Source organism: Bos grunniens, chromosome 10 (genome assembly GCF_055505025.1).
Source record: "Bos grunniens cultivar Pamir isolate PY7600 chromosome 10, Bosgru_T2T1.0, whole genome shotgun sequence".
Classification (NCBI taxonomy): domain Eukaryota; kingdom Metazoa; phylum Chordata; class Mammalia; order Artiodactyla; family Bovidae; genus Bos; species Bos grunniens.
The window spans coordinates 19,933,054-19,950,129 of NC_141174.1; the positions used below are offsets into that span (position 1 = coordinate 19,933,054).

At 44.3% G+C, this 17,076-nt stretch overlaps 1 protein-coding gene and 1 long non-coding RNA gene across 22 annotated transcripts in view; one reads left to right on the forward strand and one right to left on the reverse strand.

Annotated features, from left to right (window-relative positions):
* Positions 1–11,490, reverse strand: part of RGS6 (regulator of G protein signaling 6) — a 611,989-nt gene extending 600,499 nt beyond the window's left edge. For 11 of the 21 annotated variants that reach the window (XR_015134069.1, XM_086319940.1, XM_086319933.1 and 8 more), the window contains exon 1: positions 10,291–10,985. The gene's annotated coding sequence lies outside the window, so the exon portion shown is untranslated. Of the gene's footprint in view, positions 1–5,506; positions 5,579–6,856; positions 6,907–9,920; positions 10,089–10,290; positions 11,111–11,289 lie in introns of those variants that run through there. The other 10 variants (XM_086319951.1, XM_086319944.1, XM_086319937.1 and 7 more) reach the window with 9 other exon arrangements.
* LOC147364064 (uncharacterized) lies at positions 11,064–11,963 on the forward strand. The gene is made up of 3 exons (XR_015134070.1): positions 11,064–11,200; positions 11,325–11,447; positions 11,730–11,963. It is a non-coding gene; the product is annotated as an uncharacterized LOC147364064 (long non-coding RNA).
* Positions 11,964–17,076: the final 5,113 nt, after the last annotated feature.

The following is a 17,076-nucleotide window of genomic DNA, read 5'->3' on the forward strand; positions in this document are numbered from 1 at the left end:
ATTTTTTGCGACCCCATGGACTATACAGTCCATGGAATTCTCCAGGCCAGAATACTGGAGTTGGGTATAGCCCAACTTCTCCAGGGGATCTTCCCAACCCAGGGATCGAATCCAGGTCTCCCTGCACTGCAGGCAGATTCTTTACCAGCTGAGCCACAAGAGAAGCCCAAGAACACTGGAGTGGGTAGCCTATCCCTTCCCCAGTGGATCTTCCTGACCCAGGAATCAAACTGGGGTCTCCTGCATTGCAGGCGGATTCTTTACCAACTGAGCTTTCAAGGAAGCCCATTACTCCCCAGCAAATATATCCAAAGTCTTTCAGCCAGTTTAGAAGTTTGAGTTACTGTATTTTTTGCCCAGTATATATATATATATATGTGTGTGTGTGTGTGTGTGTGTGTGTGTATGTGTGTGTAAAGTTTACTTCTTCTGTCGGAGAAAGATGGGCCCGTGAACTGTCCTCAGCAAAGTATGCCATACCACAGGGCACACTCATTGGAGCAAGACAGACATGTGAGTCTAATCAGGACCAATCAGGATCCTTCTCTGAGGGGTAAGATAAGAACACTGGAAGAAAGAAGTCCCCTTCCCCATGAGGGATTAGTCTGAAACCCTATGAAGGGAAGGAGATTAATGACTACCTTTTTTGTGTGGCACAGAAGGAGGATATCAAGATGATGAGGTGTCAGTAAGAGGTGCTAATGGTATCATTTAAGTCCCTGGATCTAGCCATGCCTGAATTCCAAGATTTACTAGTCCGAGTAATTCCTTTTTGCTTCAGTTGGTTTGAATTTTGTTTCAGTGCAGTTGTTTTTTGTCTACATCCAAGAGAACTCTGAATCATCATTATCACTGTTACCTTTATTATATATTATTATTATATACATGTGGCATTCAATTCCTTCAATAGACTGGCCCCAATTTTCACTTCTTGTCTTGTCAGTCACTATTTCTCCATGTATAACCAACAATATGAATAATTTCAACCACAGGAAACTTTCCTCAACCAAGAATTCTCAATAAGCAAAGTTCAACTTAAAAAAAAGCCTACTTCCAAATAACACTTCTGATAGTCAACTGGTCATTCCTGTTAAGGACAATTAGAAAATATAAGAAACTGGGGATTAGAAATGGATTTTTTTAAGTGGGGGAGTATGGCAGATGGCAGGCTGGGTAAGTGGTTTTTGCAGAGAAGCTTTTGAAAGCTAAAGGAAGCCAAAGAAGGGAAAACCTAGAATCGACAGCATATGCTTTGGCATAAAGCTAAACACCCTATGTGTTAGGGTGAGACATCTGAGAACTTCCTAACTGGTCATGCCAAGCAAGTTAAATTAAGTTTATCCCAAGATGTATCCACTCTCCCCTTGAGCCACAGGACGATCCGGGAGCCAGTGGTCACTCTCTCAGTCCGAAAGTCAAAAAGGCATTGAACATTTGGAAAGTGAGCCTGACACAGTGGGTAGAAATGCCCATTTGCATGGAAGCTGTGCATTGACTGTAATAAAGCAAACCCATTTTCTCTCGTTTCACTGCAGGGGACCAAACTCCTTGATAACAGTGAGAAGTAACTAGAAATTCATTGTGACATATCCTCCATTACCAACATCAGGTGAGGAAAATGTCACTCAGTCTGCCTTGCTTTCTCATTTTACCTGCAGTAAACATAAATAGTCAACAATTTTCCTTACAACCTAAATTACCTTTCCCTATTTCCCCTTAAGTTCTAAGCTCATCTACCCAGACTGAAAGTACCTGACTCAAAAGAGAGGTATTAAAAATCCTTTGCACACTATGTCACCTCTAATCTTTTACTTACACTGAACTGCCTGAAGCACACTTTGGCCACCTGCGTCTTCTGCCACATCTCTGCAGGCCCCCAACCCGTTGGTCCTCCAACACCCAGCTCATCCACTCAGCCTCTTCAGTGAAGTCTCCCTCCCCCATCCCATGTAAGCATGCCTGTCTTACCACATCCTGTTAATCCATCTTTTTCCCCCTCAACAGAATTTAAAACTTCCTAAACACCAGAGCCACATCTGATTAATCATCATCTGCAGAAGGGCCTTCAGTAGTGGGACCGCTGACACGATGAACAAGCAAGACAAGGAGCAGAGAAGAACACCAGAGACTTTAGATCAACAGTGACTTAGGATAGGGACCTGTATCCTCCCCCAGCCCCCAACTAAGAATTGACTAAACCTCAGATTTCCAGGAATACTCTCCCTTTCAAGAATGCCCTCAAAGCAATCATAATTTTTCAGCCCTGTTCTGCACCTGGGGAGAACACAGATCAGTAGCATTAAGTGGTTTTGTCTAATGTCACCAGCAGTCAAGCCCCTAAACTACCTGCCATTCTGAAAGTTAAAGTGCCTTCCCTTAAAAAAAAAAAAAAAAAAAAACTCAAATATAATCAATAAATGTATTCTTTGTGAATGCATCCTTTCTATTTTGACCAGCTGCTGAATCAGTCTTTGTTTTAGGATGTATGGTCAGCAAAATAATATAATGGCAGCTTCCTGTTCGGTTTGGAATCTAAATACTGTTAACACTTACATAGTGGCTTCAGAGAAAGATATATAGGATATTTAAGTTGTTGTCTTTCTTCTACAGAGGTCATAAGCAGAAGGAAAAAAAAACAAAAAAACAACCGCCAGCTCAAACAAGTGTTCTATTTGGATTGGGCAGTGTAGATCCCTATAATATTTTTCTAACTGGAATTAGTTGCCAATGACTAAAACTGGATGAAACAAATGGATGACAACAGCTTTCTGAGCAGCACACACCCTTTGCTTTAACACAGTCCTCACCTACCCTAACACTTCTCAACCCTGAGGTCTAGCACCAGATGCCATTCATCATCACACATGGATGGCTGTTGGGCTTTTAAAAAAAGCAAAATTGTTTTCTGGCTCCTATCTCTCTTTCAAAAATGTGGCAGAGGGCCCCTGGTTTCAAGAAAACTGAGGATAAGTACATTTCTTTCTGGGAGTAAAAACTTTCTACATGTTTCACACATAAAGCATGATTTGGATGGGTCAAAAAATGCAACAACTTAAGCTTACGTGAAAGAAACCCCACTTGTTTCATTCATCTGCTTTACCTAACTGGCTCTGTGTTTGAGTTTGCAACCCGTTTTCTAAGGCTTTTTCCTCCCTTCATTCATTCTACAATCAGCTCTCAAGCAATTACTATAAACCAGAATCTGACAAATGGTGAAGCAACAAGAGGGAATAAAACAGAGTTCTTGCTCTCAGGGAGTGGACATTTTAGTGGACGGAGACAGACAATATTATACAAATGAAAAACATATAGTGCAATGTCATGGTGATAAAGCTGAAGATAAGGCAATAAAGAGCACTGCAGGGAAGCAGGAGTTTTATTTTAGCTACGATGGTCTGGGAGGACATGATAATGAAGATTTTACAATATTAGCTCTTACTCTGAAAGCAAACAATAATTGGCTTAACAATTGGTTTAATTATTATTATTAATACCTCTTACCTGAAAAGCTTGCTGTTATCCCCTCTGTTCACCTATGACATTTTTGCCTCTCTCCCAAAGCCTCTCTTCCAGGTCTGATTATACAGTGTTCTCTCTGAACTAAACGGTACTTACTGGCTTCATCGTCTACTTGCTACATAATCTGACATGAAATTCTATGCATTATGCTCCTAAATCATCAATTAACATCTTTTATTGTTTATTTTCTATTCATTTCTATTTCTCTCCAAAAGAACTGAACTGATCTCAAGGGAAGGGTCTCTGTTTATCCCTGACCTAGTGATATATCCGCAAGACTCGGGATTTTGGGTCAGAAAAGATCTGGATTTAAATCTTGGTTTTAATAACTCAATAACTATCTGACCAAGGGCAAGTGGCTGAACCACTTCTTCAATTTCAGTTTCTTCATCTGTAAAATGGGAGTGATACCACCTAATTCTTATCAAAAACTTTGCTCTCCAATGGCTTTACAGGTTCAGTTCAGTTCAGTCGCTCAGTCGTGTCTGACTCTTCGCAACCCCATGGACCACAGCACGCCAGGCCTTCCCGTCCATCACCAACTCCCAGAGTTTACTCAAACTCATCTCCACTGAGTCGGTGGTGCCATCCAACCATCTCATCCTCTGTAGTCCCCTTCTTTAATGTACTGACAGTTATAAGGTCAGTCCCCTGCCATACGACAGCTCCACAGCTTTGTATGCTGGGCAACTTTGGGCTTAGGAATCCAATTTCTCTCAAGCATATCCTGTGTCTTGCCTTGCAGTGGGGCAAGAAAAAACCAGTGGGAGAGACAAACATGGATGTACAATTGCAAACTAGGTTGGAGGACCTCACTATATTGTGGCTCTCAGGTGAATCTAGCCAGGCAGAATCAAGCAAGCAATAAGAATAAGGATCATAACCACTTGTACCTTGCATCTTCTGTGTAACTGCCCATGCACCTGCACCCAAACCAGTCCATGCACCCACCCTTGAAAAGGTCTCTGCCCCCACACCGGGTCCAGTCTACACTGCACTACTATTAGTCCATCCTGCCTTCCATTTTCACCATCCCGCCCCCCTACAGACCTGTCACTCTGCAGGTCAACAATTCAGCAAATATTTACCAAACCCCTACCATGCACAGGTGCTGTGAGAGATACCAAGGAAATAGAGGAAAACAGCACACGGCCTCGTCTGGCACAAGAGATATCAATGCAGCTGCAGCCCCTGTGTTTCATTTCTCTTCCTGCTGGTGACCAGTGACCTTTAGGCTCAAGGAAATCTTTGGCTGCCACAGGGAAGGCCATCCTCCACTCCACATTTCCCCTGAATGTTTGGGCCACATCCTCCAGGGTCAGAATCACAGAGCAGCATTCTCCGAGGCAGGGGTAGGGAACCTCCAGGATCTAATGCCTGATGATCTGCACTGAAACTGATTTAATAATAATAGAAAAAGTGCACAATAAATGTAACAAGCTTGAATCATCCCCAAACCATCTCCCTACCTCCAGTCTATGGAAAAATTGTCTTCCACGAAACTGGTCCCTGGTGCCAAAAAAAGTTGGGGACTGCTGCTCCAAAGAACTCAGAAGTTCCTCCAATACTCGGCTGATAGAGCAGGTCCACAGGAACAGAAGAGTCGGAAACCATTGCCCTGAAATACCAATTTCCCACCAGACTCCCACGGGAGGAGGTCATGTAGAGGCCGTGGCTTTCAGTTGACCTGCAAGCTGAATGGGCACTTGGAGGCTTCTCACCCCTCCTTGTGCCTGGAATGTACACTCTGCCCACCCTCCCCTAGGGAGCCATTTGCAAGGACCATAACCTTGAGACAGTAAGTTGCTGAGACCGTCTGGACTAAAGATGTGACTGATCCCAGTTAGAGCCTCAAAACAGAAACACAGGCCTGAAAAAAACATAATTTTGAAGGTACTGGCGGGTGGGTGCAAGGAGCTACCCCTCTTGCAGTGTCTAAGACAAGCCTCTTATGTAAGTTCCCTTGCTTATTACATTTGCCGCCTACCAATCTGCTGCGTTTTCCTCTTTTCCTCCATCTCCGTGTCCTCCGTGTCTGGGGGCTGGTTTCAGATCTCGCCTAGGGAACAACCAGGGTTGTGAATAACTCATTATCAAAATTATCAGAAACCAACAACTATGACGTAACAGGGCCCATCTTCTCCAGCTACTGGGCCTCCTCTGCCCAGGATCCTATTTTTCTCATCACAACCACACATATTCAAGGGGTATATTCTTTATTTTTATTTTACAGACGAGGACACAATGAATGGGGTGTGAAAAGCCTGTTGTGCTACTTGAAGAGCTATGGATCGTAGCTCTGTGTGAGCTCAGGGCTGGCCTATATCGAGAGCAACACAGGCATCTGGGGACCTCCAAGAGCTGCCACCGCCGGTCCAGGTTCACACAGGACACTCTCATCTCAGGATGCTCTCCTGGAAGTGTGTGTCTCCCTGCCCCCCACCCCCGTGCAAGAAAATAGCCTCCAGGGTAGGGCAGATAGCAGCGGACAAGGGAGTTTTTTGTGCCAAAAGTGATTTTTTTCCTTTAATGGTTTTACCAAAGTATTTCAAAAGCTTGAACAGCTGTCTCCACCACAACTCACTTGAAAAGCCTCACTCACAGGAACACCTGCTCTGTCTGTATTTCACTATTGACATATTTTTCCATTTCCATCCTTAAAAATGGGTGTCCTCTGCACCCTATGTTTCTAACATGGAAGTAGAAGAAAAGGATACATTTATTTTACCCACAAAGTAGCCACAAGGAAGATCAACAAGTTCTGACGGATGGTTCAGCCAGCTGGAACCTCCTAGCTAATGAACGCATTCTCACCACCCTTCTCTCTTGTTTCCTCGGTCATAAGAGGGAGACCTACGTGGTCGAAGACTGGTCAAAATGAGCTAAGGAGCGGAGGTCTGCCTTTTGGGGGGTGAGGGGTGGAGTCTGGACCACTGCTTGCTTTAGCCACTGCCTTGGTACTTGGGATAATTAATAGTGAACTTCCTTCCCCTTACTGGAATCTGAATGTGGTAGAAAATGAATTGCCTTTTACAGGTCTCAGGGAGGCAGCCATGAAGCACTGGAGGAGCTTTGTGGTTTCTCAAGCAGGTACTCTGAGTTGTTACTTAATGTAACTCATTAGGTTTAATGTGCATTTTAATTGCCTACTAGTGAACAGTTTTTGCTCTCCCTGCACTTGGAAGATCGGGGTTTCATGACTTATTATTATTCTTATTACAGATTTAATGGTTCCAAATGATGGGTGATGAGCTCTTTTATCTAGACTGCTTCGGAAAGTTGTTTCCCCAAGCAGAAAACTGATAAGAGAATTCAACAATGTTTACTAGGCACCTACCGGCAGGTACATTCCTAGGCATGGGGCAGATGGATGCAAAGACAGCTGCAACAGTGTTTCGCCCCCAAGGAGCTTACTATCTGGTTCTCAGGGTGGTCCAGCAGAATCAGCATCATCTGCAGATCATCCTGTTAGAGATGTAAATTCTCAGGCCTCACCCCAGACCAACCAAGTCCAAAACTCAAGGGGTGATCCTAGCCATCCGCATTTGAAAAAGCCGGCTTCAAACAAAGATCACCCTCATCAAACGTCAAACTGACAAATACGGGGTTAGCTTATTGAGCTAAATCTGAAAGTGTCATTTGTCCTCTAAGGAAACAGGCCCAGAGGCCAAAAGTCACATGAGTTGGTGGAGGAGTTGAAACCAGAACTCAGGTCTCCCACCACCAACCTTACCCCCACTCTGCATGGCCAATGCTCTATTTCTTTTCTGATACTTTAAACCCTAAATCTCATAGGGAGTATTGCCAATCGAAAATGCAAACCTTGGTTTTCAAAGACGACAGAAAAAAGAGAAACTACTCTTTTTTAAAATAAGTGAAGTGAACTCGCTCAGTCGTGTCCGACTCTTTGTGACCCCATGGACTGTAGCCTATCAGGCTCCTCCGCCCATGGGATTTTCCAGGCAAGAATACTGGAGTGGGTTGCCATTTCCTTCTCCAGGGATCTTCCCCACCCAGGGATCGAACCCGGGTCTCCTGCATTGTAGGCAGACACTTTTACCGTCTGAGCCACCAGGGAAGCCAATTTCCTCCTTTTTAAAATAAAGACAATAACAAAAATTAAAACCTGATCTATCAAAGCCATCTATCAAACTAGTAGTAATCTCCCAAACCTCTAACACACATCCAAGTTTCATTTACAATTTACAAATGGGGGCGGGAGAATAGGAAGAACGGTAAAAATTCAAGGAATAATGTGATCAGAATATGATCAGAACATAGCCTACAGGAACATAACAGTATGCCGAAATGTCAACAGTGATTCACCTTTTGTGGGAGAATTACAAATGATCTTTTATGGGTGTGTATTTTTCTGAAATTTTCCCAATGGTTATTTCTTTTGTAATCAAGAAAAAAGTAAAACTGTTTTTTTTTTAAATGTTACATCCATATCACTCAACATGAAGGTTTATTTTATAATTCTATTTCTTTCCATACAGCAGGATAGTGTGTGTGTAGTAATTATTTATATCATGCCATATGTTACAATGAAGATGAAATTCTGTAAATACATTCCTTCCAGCTGGCACTGAAAATGAAGAGGTTAAATGCTTCCCTAGGTTCAAAGCACTATGAATTAAGACAAGCTGACTGTACAGCTAAAGGAAAAACTAATCCCAGTACTGAGATCTCTGAGAGCATCTCTTTTGAAAAATGTTGATGTGACACATAGCTCCTTACTCATATCTCCCTGATGTTTAACCCCTGGCACAACACAGAAGGTCTGGCAATTCCTGGCAAAGTCTTGGGAGTTCTGGGGATAAAATGCATGGGAGAATACCAGAGAAATAAGAAGGAGAATGAACCTACGGTCACGTCAAATTCTGTCCTTGTGGACACTAAGACATTCAAAATTACTGGCACATTTCATTGCCCAAAATATCCTTTAAATTTCTTTTTTTCTTTCTCAAGAAATGTTTGCTCAGTTTAAAAAAAAAAAAAACTATGTTGGCTATCTCATTCCATAAATCATAAATTAACAAAATAAGGGCTGTCTCATTTAAAGAGACATTTCTGCCACAAAAGCATTGTTGTAAAGTTTCACTCGATAAGACAAATTTGTTGCTGGAAGAAGATCTAGCATTGTTTCACTGAAACTCTCAGCAATATAAATTCAGTGCGTGTTAATTAAAGTTTCTTAAAGGAGACAGGAAAGTGAAGTTAAGAACAAATGTAATTATTATGGAAAAGGAAACACCGGTGGCTACCTAGTTCATCCAAATACCTCACCACAGCTGACATTTCTGGAACTTACACTTTCAGGAAAGGACAAATTATTTAGGCTATATATACATATATGTAGTAATATGCCAACATTTACAGTACATAAGATCACCATATCTGCACAACATTTCTGCTTAGTATTGGAGAACTCAGAACAGATTTACCATCTTGGTTTTCACTGTTCAGCATGTGAGCCTTTGCTTACAAGGACCCTCTGAAGAATCTCCAATTTCCCTCAGTTCTCTGCTTGCTTTCCCCACCCATTGCAAAAACAACAAATTAATAAAGAAGCAAGACTATAATGACTATACCGCTCAGAGAAAGTTTCCCACCAACCTCCCCAGTGCCAACTCCATATAATTACTTATCTGCCTGTGAAAAGTGATCTAGAAAAGCCTTACCTATTAAGTCAAATCTGACAGTTTCCTTTCAGGCTAGCTTTTTTTTTTTTTTTTGACAACACACACAAACTTGTAGCTCAGTCTCTAACTCCATCCCTCCATCCCGACACTTATAAGCCCAGTTTTTATTCTTCCATCTCTCATCACCCTCTGCTAAGAAAAAGGTCCAATGTTAGGTTTTACCTAGGAGTGCTTATTTTTGCAGTTTTACTCTGGGACCGCTAAAAGGTATTGATCAGAAACTACCTGCAGATCCAGCTGCTGAGCATTGATAAATGCTGAGGGAACAATTTCAGGCCAAGAACAAGACCCAAAATATCTTCAATTTGTAGCGCAGAAATGCCACTCCTCGAAACAACAAAGAAACAACGTTCCTATTCCATCAAATTAAATAATAATAATAATAAAATTCAGCAGCTTCCATTCTGAACAAAATTAAATGTTCTGGGTCACTGTCCTTTCGTCTCGCTGGGCCACTTCTTACGCAGCCTGGCAGTGACTGTAAACACGATCCCCTCACGCAACCCGAGTTGCCATCCTCACGGAGCAAATTATCCACGCGGCCCCTCCTGCCGCAGTCCCCAAACCAGCCAACCTCACCACCCATCCCTCCTCCACACCTCGCCGCCCGCTTTCTTTTCTTCCAACCCACAAATGGGTGCGCTTATCCAGAGAAAAAGTTAATGAACGACTGCTTTTGAGGTAAAGCTGCCCCACCTGAGATCGCGGAATTAGAAGGCTGGAAGTCCCTAAAAGCACGTACCCTCTACAAGCTCGCCCCGGCCGGTGAGTGCCTCACACCCAGAAACCCAGGAACAGGATTTCTGTGCAGACCTGCACCCACCCCACACAACTCCACACGCCAGCTTGCCTAACCACTTATGTAAGCTCGTGCCTCTACAGTCCCAAACTGCACACACACACACACACCCCAGCACCTGTCACGCATCTGAAATGGACAAGCATCCACACTCGGGAGACGAAATGAAAACACACAGGAGCCGGAGGGGTGGAGGGCATCGCGTTGGAAAACATCTTTTTCCCCCGTTTGTGTCTTGCCCCTTTTTTTTGTCACAACTACAATTACCTTAGCAACCAAAGAATTTCCTTGACTCCCACTCCGGCTTCAGAAATTTCTCCTAACGCCAAGCGTGCGCCAGGTTCATGGTAAAGCTAGAGGAGCCCAGGAATCGAGGGGTCGGCAGCCTCTTGGGGGCAGAGGGGACGTCTGGGTCCGTCTGGGTGCGTCTCCGCGCGGCTCTCCCACGTCTCGCCGGTCCTTCTGAGTTTCCGCGGTGGCGAGCGCCGGGGCTCAGCGAGCAGAAAGCGAAGCCCGAGGCCGGCGCAGAGACGCGGCGGGTCGCATCGTGCCAAGGCACGGGGCGCTCGGGTGTCTCCAGCGCGCAGGGGGCTGGCCCCGCTCTCCGCGCTCCCGGGCGCTCCCGGATCGCCCGCCTCTCCCGCTCCAGGCCGGCGAGGTCCGCGGAGCTCGGTCCGCCCCCTCGGCGCCCTCCCGCCCGCTCCGGCAGCTCCGGGAACCCGGCGCCCGGGCGGAGCTCTCGCTGCCGAGCAGGGCCGAGCGCAGGAGCTGCCCCAAGTCGCGAAGACGCTCAGCTCCGCCGCTCGGGAGCTGCTGCAGCGGCGCCCGCTGTCGGGTGTCGGGCGGAGCTGCAGCCCGCGCCGCGCGCACCTGGGCGCCGGCACCTGGGCCCCGACAGGCGCGGGGCGGGGCCGAGGCACCTGGGCGCGTCCGCAGCGCGCCGCCGCCCGGCTCACCTGCTCCCAGCGCTGCGGAAGGTCCAGACGGAGATATGCCCGAGGAAGGGGGGGAGGGGGGGGAAACTAGAAATTTCTGACACGAGCGCCGGCGAGAACACTGGTGAAGCGGCTCAGAGAGACGGAGGCTCCTTCCGGCAATTCCGAGAGCTGGCCACCACTGGAAACTTCGGTGGCGCCAGGATTCTCTTAGGGATTCCTGGTCCGGAGCGGTTTGCCTGGTAGCTTTTGAATCCCTCGTTGACGTGTAGCTGGCACCCTCTAAATTAAAATGGGCCGCCGCGATCGTCAGGGATAGTGTTTTACTCACCTCGTCATTTTTATGATTCACCACTTACACCACAGGCTGCATTTGGAGAGGTGTATGAATCTTCTCGAGTACGCCACGAAAGAACTTTTAAGAAAACTTAAGTCTGCAAATAATCTCGGAGAAAGAAGGAAAACGCTGGAGACAGAAAATGAGAAAGGGTAACTGAGGGCCTTCTTTGATGTGGGAGCTTTGAAATTTTATGCTTAGTTAAGGATTCAGGAAGCTGCAGGTGGAAATAAAACAAGATTGTTTGTTCCGCACGGTAACCATGGGGTCGGTGTGCAATATCGATGTTAGAAGGAGCTTCCTCGGTGGGTAAAGAATCCGCCTGCAATGCAGGAGACACAAGAAGGGGGACGCGGGGCGGGGCGGTTTCAATCCCTGGGTCAGGAAGATCCCCTGGTGTGGGAAATGGTAACCCACTCTAGTGTTTTTGCCAGGTTCGCACGGGGTCGCAAAGAGTCGGACAGGACTGAACAACTGAACATACATGTATTTCCTAGCTCTGTCCACTGAGAGAGCAATAGCACCGCTACTACAGTGAACACGCCTGGAACTCAGACTCCTTTTCTAAATACCATTCTCCACCAAGAGGAACTATGGCTCCATGTGTAGGGAATGAAACTGGAATACTTTGTTGAGCAATAAAATAAGCTACTTAAAGAGCTATGCTATTCAGTCTCTAAGTCATGTCTGACTCTCTGCGATCCCATGGACTGTAGCCAACTAAACTCCACTGTCCATGGGGTTCTCCCAGCAAGAATACTGGAGTGGGTTGCCATTTCCTTCTCCATAAAGAGTTACAAAGATATGTCAAAAAAAATAAGGGCCGGGGGAGGGGGGGAGTATAGGAGGAGGGGAGGGATAGATTGGGAGTTTGAGATTGAGCATGTACACCCTGCTGTAGTTAAAATAGATAACCAGCAAGATCCTACTGTAAAAAAAATAAATGAAAGACTATAGAAGCAGCTTGAAGGGGTGCCTGCTGACCAAATCCAGGACCATTTAAGCATCAAAATAAATAATGACAGGAACAGGTTGCAACCTTTGTGTGAAATAGGAATCAATGCGTCCATGCCAATAGAAAGAGAGAAAGGAAGTTCCACCAGTGGAAAACAATTAATAGAAGAAGGAAAGACAGTATTAAAAAATCACCACTTTGCAATCACCATAATTGATTCAGGCCAGAATCATCAATGGATACTAGAAATAGTGGATAAACTTTTGATAAGCAAGACAATATTTATAATCTCAAAGCATGTTCCTAAAAAACTCATTAATTATCATTAATATATATTCATTATTAATTAACAAGCATGAAATACTTATTACAGCTATAATACTTGGGAGTTAGCATCTTAATCAACTGGCAAAAGTTTACACAAAAAACAGTAATGGGAAAAATCAACCTGCGTTGTCTCCTGATATAATGTATAATCTTTAAAGATTGTTTAAGATTGAGGGACGCTAAAGGGACAACTAAATGCAAGAGTCTTGAATGGCATCCAAGACCTGTAAATGATATTAACAGCAAAACTTCAATGCATTCTGTTGAATTAAATTGGATCAATGTTATTTTCCTGATGTTGAGATTGTACTGCATTTATTTAAGACAGTTTTCTTGTTTTTAGAAAATTCACTCTGAATTATGAGGGAGTAAAGGGGACATCACAACTGCAACTTACCTTCAGATGATTCAGAAATGTTTACAACTCTAAGGGTGTAAGGGAGCTCTTTGAAATGTTTTTGCAACTTTTTGTAATTTAAAATGATTGCAAAACAAAAGATTTTCAAAAAAGATACATTCCTCCCCCCGCCCCCACCAGAATCATCTCTTTTCAAAAATGTTCACCATGAGTTTTCTTTAAGAATCAACTCACTGTTCACTGTACTGAAAATATAATTTGATTTACTACTTTGGGAATATATACAATAATGTGATTCAGCTCAACATTTCATTCACTCACTCAGCAATAACTTCTTAAGGGCATATGGCACATAATGGTCTTTCCCCAAACTCAGATCAGATCAGATCAGTCACTCAGTCATGTCCAACTCTTTTCGACCCCATGAATCTCAGCACGCCAGGCCTCCCTGTCCATCACCAACTCCCCGAGTTCACTCATACTCACGTCCATCGAGTCAGTGATGCCATCCAGCCATCTCATCCTCTGTTGTCCCCTTCTCCTTCTGCCCTCAATCCCTCCCAGCATCAGAGTCTTTTCCAATGAGTCAACTCTTCGCATGAGGTGGCCAAAGTACTGGAATTTTAGCTTTAGCATCATTCCTTCCAAAGAACACCCAGGACTGATCTCCTTTAGAATGAACTGGTTGTATCTCCCTGCAGTCCAAGGGACTCTCAAGAGTCTTCTCCAACACCACAGTTCAAAAGCATCAATTCTTCAGCACTCAGCCTTCTTCACAGTCCAACTCTCACATCTATACATGACCACAGGAAAAACCATAGCCTTGGCTAGACGAACTTTTGTTGGCAAAGTAATGTCTCTGCTTTTGAATACGCTATCTAGGTTGGTCATAACTTTCCTTTCAAGGAGTAAGCGTCTTTTAATTTCATGGCTGCAGTCACCATCTGCAGTGATTTTGGAGCCCAAAAAATAAAGTCTGACACTGTTTCCACTGTTTCCCCATCTATTTCCCATCAAGTGATGGGGCCGGATGCCATGATCTTCGTTTTCTGAATGTTGAGCTTTAAGCCAACTTTTTCACTCTCCACTTTCACTTTCATCAAGAGGCTTTTGAGTTCCTCTTCACTTTCTGCCATAAGGATGGTGTCATCTGCATATCTGAAGTTATTGATATTTCTCCCGGCAATCTTGATTCCAGCTTGTGTTTCTTCCAGTCCAGCGTTTCTCATGATGTACTCTGCATATAAGTTAAATAAACAGGATGACAATATACAGCCTTGACGAACTCATTTTCCTATTTGGAACCAGTCTGTTGTTCCATGTCCAGTTCTAACTGTTGCTTCCTGACCTGCATATAGGTTTCTCAACAGGCAGATCAGGTGGTCTGGTATTCCCATCTCTTTCAGAATTTTCCACAGTTTATTGTGATCCACATAGTCAAAGGCTTTGGCATAGTCAATAAAGCGGAAATAGATGCTTTTCTGGAACTCTCTTGCTTTTTCCATGATCCAGCGGATGTTGGCAATTTGATCTCTGGTTCCTCTGTCTTTTCTAAAACCAGCTTGAACATCAGGAAGTTCACGGTTTACATATTGCTGAAGCCTGGCTTGGAGAATTTTGAGCATTACTTTACTAGCGTGTGAGATGAGTGCAATTGTGCGGTAGTTTGAGAATTCTTTGGCATTGCCTTTCTTTGGGATTGGAATGAAAACTGACCTTTTTCCAGTCCTGTGGCCACTGCTGAGTTTTCCAAATTTGCTGGCATATTGAGTGCAGCACTTTCACAGCATCATCTTTCAGGATTTGGAATAGCTCAACTGGAATTCCATCACCTCCACTAGCTTTGTTCGTAGTGATGCTTTCTAAGGCCCACTTGACTTCACATTCCAGGATGTCTGGCTCTAGGTCAGTGATCACAGCATTGTGATTATCTGGGTCATCCCCAAACTCAAGTATAAAGTAAAATATATGTATAGATAAAATCCTGAATCCTTTGATTATTTTATTAACAAGTAAGGAGTTGCTGGAAAGTATGTAATAGAATTGACTGTGGCATAGCCCTCAATCAGGGTGATAAATTGCACAGAAGAATGAAAATGAGTTGACAATTTAGTCTCAACTGCATTGGCAGGCGAAGGTAGGAAAACAGTGGGATCAGTGCATTTGGGGCACGTGTTTATGGCAGTGGATTTCCGAGGATAATGAGTCTGATACCACGTGGCCTATTTCCGCGGACTGTGATTTTGTGACACTTGACAGCTGATGCTGCTTTTCCTCAAGTGCTCATCTTCCCCCCACCTCTTTAGTATAGTCTTCTTGTCTGAGAATTAATAGCTGTTTTCTTTTGGATCATAATCTTCAGTTTTTATATGTAGTTGTGGGCCTTACTGAAATTAATGTAATGGATTTGTTTTCCTTTAAATTGTAAGATATTAAACACGTTGAAGATTTTCTTTGCACTTTGGCAATAAAAGGACAAAAAAATTCTGAGTTAAATTTTACCCCCTGTTAAACCCTGAAAGATCTGGAGAAGGCAATGGCACCCCACTCCAGTACTCTTGCCTGGAAAATCCCATGGACAGAGGAGCCTGGAAGGCTGCAGTCCATGGGGTCGCTAAGGGTTGGACACAGAGTCAGACACAACTGAAGCAACTTAGCAGCAGCAGCAGCAAACCCTAAAAGAAAATAAATTTCCTTGTTAGATAGTTTAAAAAGAGGTCTTTCTCAAAAGGGTCTTTCTAGAAGGCCACAGCATCCATATCACCTGAGGTACTACAGCTTAGCAGTAAAGAGTACCTCCTCACACCTGCTAAGTAGAAATTTCTAGTGATGGGACCTGGGGCTCTGCCATTGAAAAAACATTTGTGTTGGTTTGAAAAATGACCCTAGAGGATAGGGAGAGACTGAAGAAAGAGGCAGACCATTCCAGATTGGCAACTGGCAGTTGTCACAAGCAAAGGAATTTACATGAGAGGCTTGTCTTTGGGCGGCTGTAAGGCAAGTAGATTTCTATACCCTGCCAGAATCTTGAAATCTTACCTAGAGGTCTTATCTGGGTTTAGTCATGTATACCATTCGGATGGCCTCAACAATACCTTACTTTGTCAAGGTGACAGTTCTTGGAACACTGTAATAATGTGGGCAGGATTTCATTCCAAGGGGAGATGGGGAGGAGCCTCTGATCGCCCAGGTTCAGCTCACAAGTCAACCAGAGGTCACATCCTCACTGTGACCTCCTCCAACAACTTGTGACCAACCCACAACCTGTGAGTCACTTCGTTCATAGAATGCCCAGCATTTCTGTTACTACTAACAGCATAATCTCCTTCTCAGGAGGGGTCTCTGGCAAGCAAGCTAATTGTGATATGAAGAGGATTTTCTTTCTCTCTTTCCAGTACAACTACACAGTTTAGTACTTGGTCTGTGGCTTTGAACGTCGTGTGTCTGGGAATGTGTTTATATCATGGGGCTGGAATGGTAATGTTTTGAAACTCAGAAGTAATGTTATGTCAGACTGGAACGTATATTTACAAAGTCCCAGTGTTTAGTAGCCGGAGAAGGCAATGGCAACCCACTCCAGTACTCTTGCTTGGAAAATCCCATGGACGGAGGGGCCTGGTGGGCTGCAGTCCATGGGGTCACTAGGAGTCAGACACGACTGAGCAACTTCACTTTCACTTTTCACTTTCATGCATTGGAGAAGGAAATGGCAACCCACTCCAGTGTTCTTGCCTGGAGAATCCCAGGGAAGGGGGAGCCTGGTGGGCTGCTGTCTGTGGGATCGCACAGAGTCAGACACAACTGAAGCAACTTAGCAGCAGTAGCAGCAGCAGCAGCAGCAGTGTCTAGTAATCAAGATGTCAGGATATGTATGTATACAACCAATGCACAGAGGAGAAAATTTACATCAACAATAACAAGTTTTTGAAAACCTACACCAGCCCCAAACAAACCATGGGATTCTCTTCGCATCAGTTGTTTGGACCATGCTTCTTCATCAGATCACCTCCTAAGCATGATTTCAGGCACCCCCATCTAGGATCTTGTGGCCAGAATCATCACAGAATAGGCAGCTGTTTGTGTGATGTGATCTGAAATATTGCACTGGTCACCTCAGCCAAAAATATCTGTCCCTCACCTC